The following is a 9608-nucleotide window of genomic DNA, read 5'->3' as shown; positions in this document are numbered from 1 at the left end:
GAGGGGGCACAGGGCTGGCTTGGAGACGTGGCTGGGAGTTGCCCTGTCCCACTGGGATAACGAGCACTTCCTTGCAGACTGGGGCAGTCTCTCCTCCCCAAGGAGGTGGCTGGCTGCGGGGGCTGGGGGGGGTGGGCCGGGGCCGGGTGGGGGCGGGCACACAGGGGAACCGGCCCAGGAAGGTGGGTGGGGGTTGGCGGCTTCTAGCTCGGCCAAGTTTTGAGCTGAGCTGACGAACCATCTGCCCGTAGAAGCTTCTTTGGGAGAGGTGCTGGCTGAGCACGTGGCCATGGGAAAACAACTCACCGCCTTGAACCCTGGTGTCCTCCCTCATGCGGGTGTGCCAACAGTTACATTGTGTGTTCCTTGGGAGAGTTCAGTGACGTTTTGACCGTGACCCGGGTCACATGCGTCATGAGTGAGCTGTGTCAGCCTGTGCGTGCTCTGTACACATGCAGGAAGCGCCGTGCTCAGTATCCGACAGTCCGCTGCCTGCCCGCAGCAGCCCCTGTGACGCCCATTTCACAGACGGGAAAACAGGCACAAGTACTTGCCTGAGGTCAGGCAGCAGGAGGCCACGTTGGGGCTCGGCCCCAGGCCCATCTGACCCCTGCGACCTACCGTCAGGAAAGCAGAAGGGACCCAGGCCCCAGACTGAGCCACACCTGGGTGGCATCCCAGCTTGGCCATGTAGATACGGCACTGGGAAAGCCTGCCCTAGTTCTTTCATCTGTGACACTGGGTTTGTGGTCTTAGCTCCGGCAGCAGGAGAAGCTCAGACACCCCCATGTGAGCGCTGCAAGGTCAGGCATCGCTCACTGTCTACACGGGGCCTGGCCTGCGTGAGCCCCCAGCAAGTACCGCATCGGGGTACAGAATAGGTTTAGCTATCACAACAACCGTCCGAGGAAGTACGCATCATCTGCAGACGAGAGATGGAGGGCAAAAGTCCGTCCCAGTACGTGGAACGGGATGGCACACAGTAGGTGCTCAATACATGCTCTTTGGCTGAGAAATCAGCTCCATGGCAGTACTGGGATCCCAGGGACCCAGGGACCCAGGGCACCGAGCTGGGACACATCTATTCATTTCCTGCAAAGATTAACTTATAGAAATGACCATCCAAAGTCTTTAGGACAGGAGGGGGACACCCGGGCACACGTGTGCTCCAGGCTCAATATGGAAGGAGAAAGGCTCTAAGGAGAGAAGTTACCATGGAACAAATCTGCCTGGGAAACCAGCCGCTTTCCTTTGATCAGCTACACTACGGGCTCCTGGCCTGACAGCCCGGCTGGACCGCCCCACGGGCGCCGACAGGGCCAGCCAGGGCCAGAGACCTGCCGTGACTGGGGGGCCGCCAGCTCCACCCGGCTTTCTGCCAGGCCTCGGAACTTGATGTTCCGAGCAGTGGAGGTCTTTCTGGTTTATCTGAGTTCCGGAGCCTGGATTTGATCCCAAGCTTCATGGGCTGTCCTCCCAGGACCAACTAACCCATGAGTGTGACTTCCTGCCGCTCCGGGGGCGGGAGGTTTCCTCTGGGAAAGCCTCGGAGCCAGGAGGACTTTTATCAAGTCTGCTCTGAGTGAGGGGCCCACTGGGGTCTGACAGCGGCTGCCCGCCAAGGGCTTCTCTCCCTCTGAAAAAAGAGGAAATAGTATCCTTTAGAAATATTAAGGGCACAAGCACGTTAAGGGTCTCCCACTCCAGAGCAGAGGACGGGGCCCACAGTCACAGGGTCTAAGAAGAAATCCTGAACCTCCACCCCTGATAAAACTCCCCCGCCCTATCACTGGGCCTTTCCATGGAAGGCAGAACATGTTTCCCATGGTGATCAGATCAAGCCAAGCGCATACTTTAGGAAAGGGGCCAGGGTGACTTTCATCCATAAATCATACTAAAGTGTGAATGACTTGCAGCAGAAAGAAATATAGTGGCACAAGAAAGAGGACCAGGATACATTTGTTCATCCATTCAAACATTTGAGTACCTACCCGGTGCCTGGCCTAGGGATCCCAGGGTCAGTAAAACCAGGCCCAAACCCGCCCTGCTGGGCTTTCCTGCTGAGTGGGCAAATCAGGAATTCACCAAACCGTGATTTTCACGCACAGTTAGACAGCACTTTTCAGTGCAGGCATGGCTTGAGGGCTTTAAACATACTCATTTCATCTATCTGAACTCTGCAAGTCAGGTACGGTTACTACCCCGATGTTACAGATAGGGAAACTGAGGGTCAGAGACATGAGCAACTTGCCTGAGATGACATCATGGACAGTTCGCAAAGCTGGGAGTCACTCCCAGACACTCGCTTTCAGAGCCTGTGCTCGAAACCACTGCTCCATGTGCTCATGGGGAGCCAAGTTGCAGGTGAGGGGCGGGGGGGGCGGGTGGACGCTGGACGGAGGAGGCCTCGCAGGGCTCCCTGGGGAAGCGGACACACACCTGAGTGCTGGAGGATGAGGCTGGACAGACAGCCTCGGTTAGAGCGCGTGGCTGTGGGGCCCGTCCTCTAGGTAAAATTAGTAAATATCAAGGATCTACTACAAATGCACTGATGAAAAGACAAATAGAGGGGTGCCTGGGTGGCTCAGCGGGCTAAGCCTCTGCCTTCAGCTCAGGTCATGATCTCAGGGTCCTGGGATTGAGCCCCACATTGGGCTCTCTTCTCAGCGGGGAGCCTGCTTCCCCCTCTCTCTCTGCCTACTTGTGATTTCTCTCTGTCAAATAAATAAATAAAATCTTTTAAAAAAAGAAAAAAGAAAAGAAGAAAAAACAAATAGAACCCAAGTTGGGACATATTCTTTTTTGTTTGTTTGTTCTGATATTAAGAGAAATTAAGATACTTTCCTGAGCCCCTAAAGGTCTCGAGGGCCCTAGGCAGCATGCCTGAGGATGGCCCTGGGTCCAAAAAGGACTGTGTGACATGGGTCAAGCCTCTGCACTCTCTGAGCCAGGGAGCTGGGTGGTGTGGATGAGCCCACCGGGTACCTGGTCCCTGCCAGCCCCTCCTGACCATGTCCTCTGGAAGCCAGGGCGGCCCCAAGTGGAAGAGGGCCTCAAGTTGGCACTTGGCCTTAAGCACAGCCCAGCCCAGCCCAGCTCTGCTCCAGGCTGTGAATGAAAACAGATGTCCCCTGAGCTGCTTGTTCTTGGACAGCCAGACCCTGGCCTCCGTTCACCCCATCTCCCCGCCCTGCTACTGACCTCCACTCACTGTCTCCCCTTCCACTCACTGCTGATGCCCTCCCTGTTAGGGAACTCGCAGCTTCTGTACCCCCTTCAGCAGGCCTGCTCGCCTCCTCCCCCTGCCCTTGCCCCAGAGTGAATGGTGGCCCCAGGGCCAGACCTCCCAGGAGCAGACCCCCTGGCGCTGGCTGATGGGACCTCCCCGCTTCCTTCTCATTCAGCGTTGCTGCAGGAGAGAGCATCCCCTTTCAAGCAGTAGGAAGCCCTGAAGCCAATGCACACGGGTCAAAAGTCAGGTGTGAAGGCTGGCCTGGCTCTCTGCACGCTTGACCCCAATGATGCTCTGGTCCTACCAGCGTCTCTCTGGCTGCTGGGCCAGGGGTCTACCGGACTTCTCTGGCTTCTTGCCCATGTGACTCAGTCACGTGTTTTTGTTTCTCCCTCCAGAGCAAACCTGATTGTGAAACCCCTCCACGCCCCACCTCCTAGGCTCCAAGCCGCAGCCCGGCCCTACTAAGGCACGGACAGACACGGGCAACCCCACAGGCCTCGCACGTCTATTCCGGACTCGTTCAACCTGGCCGCACGTTAGCATCTCCCACAGGAGGGGTTTTCAACCAGCCCCATAGCCGGGTCAAGCCCAGACCCAAGAACTCAGAACCAAGGTCAGTGAGATCAGAACAGGTGGCATCCAAAGGTCCCAGCGTGATTCCTGTGAGCAGCCAAAGCCAGGAGCACTGAGGCTGCTGGTGTCTCCCAGATGAGCCCCCAGACCCACCTCCATGCTCCCTCCCACCTCCCTGCTGCAGCAGCCCGGCCTCCCCCAACAGGCTGCTCCCCTGCCCCTTTGCTCTAGGGCCTTTGCCTGCGCTGCTCCCTCTCCCTGACACCCTTCCCTGATGTCTTACCAGGGAAACTGGTTCAGGCTTCCGCATGTCTCCACTCTCTGCAAAACACTCCGTGGCTTCCTCCCAGAAACATTCCCTGATCTCCAGGCCAGACCAGTTCCCCCAGAACAGGCTTTCATAGACCACATGCCTAGGCTGGAGGACAGTCGAAGTGTTTCTTGTGACAATGCCTGACTCTCCTAATAGTACCGTACCTCATAGTAGTATAATGGTACCTAATAGTACCGTAAGGGTAGGGATCGTCTCTTCATTGTTTGTTTGTTTTTTCTTTCTCACCCACGATGCCCACTGGACACAGTAGGAGCTCAGTGAACATTTGCTGTGTGGCTAAAGGGATGCTCCCACACCCCACCCAGGGCTCCTGCCCAGATGACTTTGCCAGGACTTCTTAATGGCAGTCAGTGACCCTAGAGCCCCCCACTGCATGGCACCAAAGTCCCCTGAGCTGACTGGACAGTTGTGACTCGTGTAGCCACACCTGTCCCCACGCTGTCACCCTTCCCCAGTGACTACCTATGCTAGACGGCGTCTTAGGAGCTGGAGACACCTGTCCCTCTGCCGGCTGGGCCGGAAGGTTGCTTGGCGTCTTTGATACTCGGGGCTCATCTCTGTCATGGCGACTGCCCCCTGCACTAAGGGACACAGCCTCTACCCACGAGATGTCAGTGGTAGTCTCCCCCCTACCAGCTGTGACTACCAAAAACATGTCCAGACATTACCAAATGCCCCCTAGTCTGGGGACCAAATTGCTCCCGGGCGAGCCTCTTCATTACTGGAGCCGACCACAGTAGAACAGAGTAGAGTAGGGACTTTGGCTTAGAGTTGTTGCCAAACCGTGCACGCCCGTCTGTCTATCTAAATCACACACATGCACGTGCATGCACACACACACACACTCATAATTTAGGCAAAAAGCAGCACCCAGTAATAAACTCACAGGAAGCATGAGCTGAGGTCAGGGGCATGGAAGTCTCCATGAGGTTCGGCTCCTGCTGTAATCGGTGAGCCCAGCGAGGCACTGTCTTCCCCAGGCCTCTGCTCCTCGTCCACAGCAAGACTGCGGCCGCCCCTCATCCCTGAGCTACTGAGCTCACGGTGGGTGCAAGTGCAACTTAGCATCGTGGCCATCAGTGTTCCTCCAACATCCAGTTCAAAGCATGTTCTAGATACAGATGCGTACCATTCAAGCAGAGCGGATGACGACCACACAAAGGGGCCAGATGTGAGTGGGCGGATTTGGGGAGAAGGGTGTGTTGACATTGCCTGTAGAATTCTCCCATGTCTCAGTTTAGGTGACATCGAGACAAGGAGGTCTAAAAATTTAAAAGGGTACAATATATAAAGAGTTCTCATAACTCAACAAGAAGACAATTTAAAGCCAATTTAAAAAATGGTCCAAGGACCTGAACAGGTACGTCTCCAAAGAATCTGTACAGATGCTAACTGGTCCACAGAAACGTGCTCAGCATCACCAGTCACCAGAGGAGGGCAAATCGAAGCCACAGTGAGACTTCCCCTCCCCCTCACTGGGATGGCAAGCACCGCGCATGCACACACGCACCCACACACGCAGAGCACAGCCAAGTCTTGGTGAGGACATGGAAAAACAGAACCCGTGGATATCACTGGTGAGACTGTAGCATCCTTTGTGCAAACATCTGGTGGGTCCTCAGAAAGGTAAACACAGGGGCACCTGGGGGACTCAGTCGGTTAAGCATCTGCCTTCGGCTCAGGTCATGATCCCAGGGTCCTGGGATGGAGCCCGCATTGAGCTCCCTGCCCAGCAGGAAACCTGCTTCTCCCTCTCCAACTCGCCCTGCTTGTGTTCCCTCTCCCACTGTCTCTCGCTCTGTCAAATAAATAAAATCTTTAAAAAAAAAAAAGGTAAACACAAATTACCATATGACCCACCAATTCCACTCTGAAGTAAAGATCCAAAATAACTGATGGGTGCCTGGGTGGCTCAGCGGGTTGAGCCTCTGCCTTCAGCTCAGGTCATGATCCCAGAGTCCTGGGATCGAGTCCCACATCAGGCTCTCTGCTCAGCGGGGAGCCTGCTTCCCCTCCCCTCTCTGTCTCTCTGCCTGCTTGTGATCTCTCTCTCTGTCAAATAGATAAATAAATAAAATATTTAAAAAAAAAACTGAAAACAGGTGTTCAAGTAAAAACTTGTAAACAAGTATACAGAGCAGCACAATTTGCAGCAGCCAAAATGTGGAGACTTTTAAAAATTCTATAAAAAAGATTCTATAAAAAAGAAGGAAGTACTAATTCTGGCCACAACACAGAGGAGCCTGGAGAACATGATGCTGAATGAAGGAAGTCGGACCCGTACGGAATACCCGGGATGGACTAACGTTCAGAGACAGAAAGCAGACTGGTGGTTGCCGGGGCTGGGGGTCTAGGGGGATGGAGCGTGACAGCTCATGGGGACGGGGCCCCCTTTGAGGTGCTGAGGACATTTTGGAACTCCAAGGAAGTGCTTGTTGCACAGCCATGTGAATGTGTTAAAGGCCACCATATCAAACACTTTAAAATGGTTAAAAAAATTTTTCTGAGAGGGAGTATGAGTCGTGGGGGGGGGGGGAGCCACGGGGGGGGGGGGGGCAACGGGGGGGGGCGGGGCAGAGGGAGAGAGAGAATGCAGGCTCCATGCTCAGTGTGGAGCCCGATGCCGGGCTCGATCTCACCACCCTGAGATCACGACCTGAGCCAAAACCAAGAGTCAGATGCTTAAGTGACTGAGCCACCCAGGTGCCCCTAAAATGGTTCATTTTTTTTTAATGTGAATTTTACTTCAATAAGAATAAAGTGGAAACAAAATTAAAAAGGGCCAGGTGAGCAGAAATGGATTTGAGCTCTGTGTGCACCTGCTGCTTCTGGCTGGGCACTCGACCCTCTGCCTAGGGCCCATCCCCTCACCCCCTCCTGCCTGTGTGGTTCAGGTCAGGGCTCAAGGTCAACCTGATGGAGGGGTTCAAGGTCAGACAACCCCAAGAGACACTGATGTTAGCACCACAAAAACCCGAACCAGGCCACGCCATCCAAGATGTTATTGGCTAAAGATGTCCTTAAAACACACACACACACACACAAAAGCAAAAAAACTCTTGACTTCGGATCAGACCACTGACCCAGAGTGGGCATCAGACCACTCCCTCTCTGCTGATAGGACGCATGGCCTAGAGGTGAGCTGGAGACTTCACAGCCCTTCCCCAGAGGAAACTCTTAACCTTCCAGAGAAATAAATGCTCAGTTCCTGCACAGAGCCTCATCGTGGGTTGTCCTGGGATATATGGAACACGGAAGGCCCCGGGGACAGGTCCTGCTGCCCAGTGGGACACGGATAAGGCCTGAGAGATATCCCAGAGATCCCCTCTATCAAGAAGGAGAGGATCCAGTGGGAAGACACAGACCGAGCAAACAGGTTAATTGTGCTAAATGCTCCAAAGACTCAGAAGTCTAAGAAAGACACGGTGGGTGCCGTGTCAGATGGGGGACCCCCTTCAGGGAGGGTGGAAAGGAGCAGCATCCAGGGGCGACATCTAAACCCAGAGATGAGAAGGAGCCCGGCAAGTGGTGGGGGGAATCTTCCAGGCAGGGGCCACCTGCCTCTGGGCCCAAACCTTCTCCACTATAAACTCACGTGAGGTCTGAGGAGACAGGAGGAAGCTCCCATTGCATGCCGAGATTAGGGGAGGAAGTGCAGAAAAGGGTGGTGGGAGCGGGACTGCAAAGGAAAGTCATCTAGGGATGAGGGTGCCTGACTCCCCCAAGAAGCCTGAGTCAATCACGTATCCCACCCTCCCTCTTCCTGGTGATCAGTTCAGGAACGGATGGGCCATCTGGTCTGGACCAGTGAGTGTCAGGGGAAGTGAGGTGCGATACTTCTGGGAAGGTGGTGCTCACACCTGACAGACATGCAGGAGAGTAACGTACCCTCTGTGCATCTGGACTTGACCTAGTTAGGATGCAATGCCAGGATCTTCAGCAGCCACTTTGCCACCATGAGAAGACAGTTAGGAGAGGGAGGCCAATACTAGTATTGGTAGTGGGGGGCGGGGGGGACCCTGAGTCCCTGCTGAGTTTGCTGAACCACTGAGTTTGGCCAATCCTAGAGTCATCCCACGTGAGCTTCCTGCTATACGGGACAAAGTCATCTTAGTAGTGTTAAGCTGACTGATTTATAGCTCTTTGTCACTGACTGCCAAATACATCCTGACTGATATACACCAAGTTCATGCCCAGCCTGGCGGATAAGCATCCATGAAAGCAGAGGCTATAGGGGAAAGAGTAGAGGAAAGTAGCATTTCTTGAGCACCTACTGCATGCCACGCTTTGTACGAGGCACCTATGCAGGTCCCTCCTTGATCTTCAGATCAGCCCTTCCAGACATCTACCACCCAATTATCCCTACTTAACTGAAAACTAAATAGGCTGAAAGGTGATTGCGTGATTCCAAGGGGCGGGACCAGGTCGTGGCCCAGGTCTGCCTTGACGGCTGGCCAGCCTCTTTCCAGAGGTGCAACCGTGCTGCCCCAGCAAGGGAGGGGCCTCAGCCTGAGCTAAACACTGGTGTCTGCCAACATCCATCATCCCCTCAAAAGATGCTGATTTGGCCAACGGCCAGCAGCCCCCAGAGCCAGGAGCCCACCAAGGGAGGTGGGGAACTTAACCGGGTCCCATCTGACTGCAGAGACACAACTGTCACTACCCATGTGATAATTCCCTGTGCACCCTTCCTGCTTCCCGCTTCCTCCCTGGGCTCAACAAGTCAGGCCACTTGGCCAGGAGTGGTCAACGGGGCAGTAGGACAGCCTGAGCTTTTTTTCTTTTAATTAATTAATTGGAGAGACAGAGAGAGCAAACATGAGCACACAAGTCAGGAAAGGGGCAGAGGTCAAGAATCTCTGGCAGACTCCCTGCCACTGAGCGCAGAGCCTGAGGCAGGGGCTCAACACAGGGCTTGATCTCACGATCAGAAGATCATGACCTGAACCAAAATCAAGAGTTGGACACTTAACCGACTGAGCCCTCCAGATGCCCCAGGACACCCTGAGCAGCCCTTCCTGGCAGGGACTCTGGAGGCTTTAGCTTGGCAGGAGTTCAGGAAAAGAAGAGACAGCAAGTCTCCTTGGCGCTTATTATTCAGTGCCTAGTGCAGGTAAATCTATCACTTGACAAACACAAGCTGTCCTGCCATCAATCACCGTGGACAGGCACATAAATTCAGAAAGTGATTTCTGCCTGGCTGAGCACGCGGGGCCCCAGTCCTGGCGGGCAGGAGGGAAAGGTGACAGCCCACCCCTGGGGCCCACTGTCCGACCGTCTTCTTCGTCCATTCCTCGACAATCAGCAGATTTCCTAACTCCGATTCCCTTATCTTTCATATTACAAAGGCACAGGATTTGTATCAGTGGCAAAGAGAGGGGGTGGTGTTTCTCGGGCCTAGGACCTGGGTTACTCCAAAGAATGGGAAGCACAGGAAGGCCGTCTGGGGATGCTGGAGCCACAGAC

Source organism: Enhydra lutris, unplaced genomic scaffold (assembly GCF_002288905.1).
Source record: "Enhydra lutris kenyoni isolate GAN:26980312 unplaced genomic scaffold, ASM228890v2 scaffoldscaffold30, whole genome shotgun sequence".
NCBI lineage: Eukaryota > Metazoa > Chordata > Mammalia > Carnivora > Mustelidae > Enhydra > Enhydra lutris.
Note: the sequence above shows the minus strand (reverse complement) of the source record.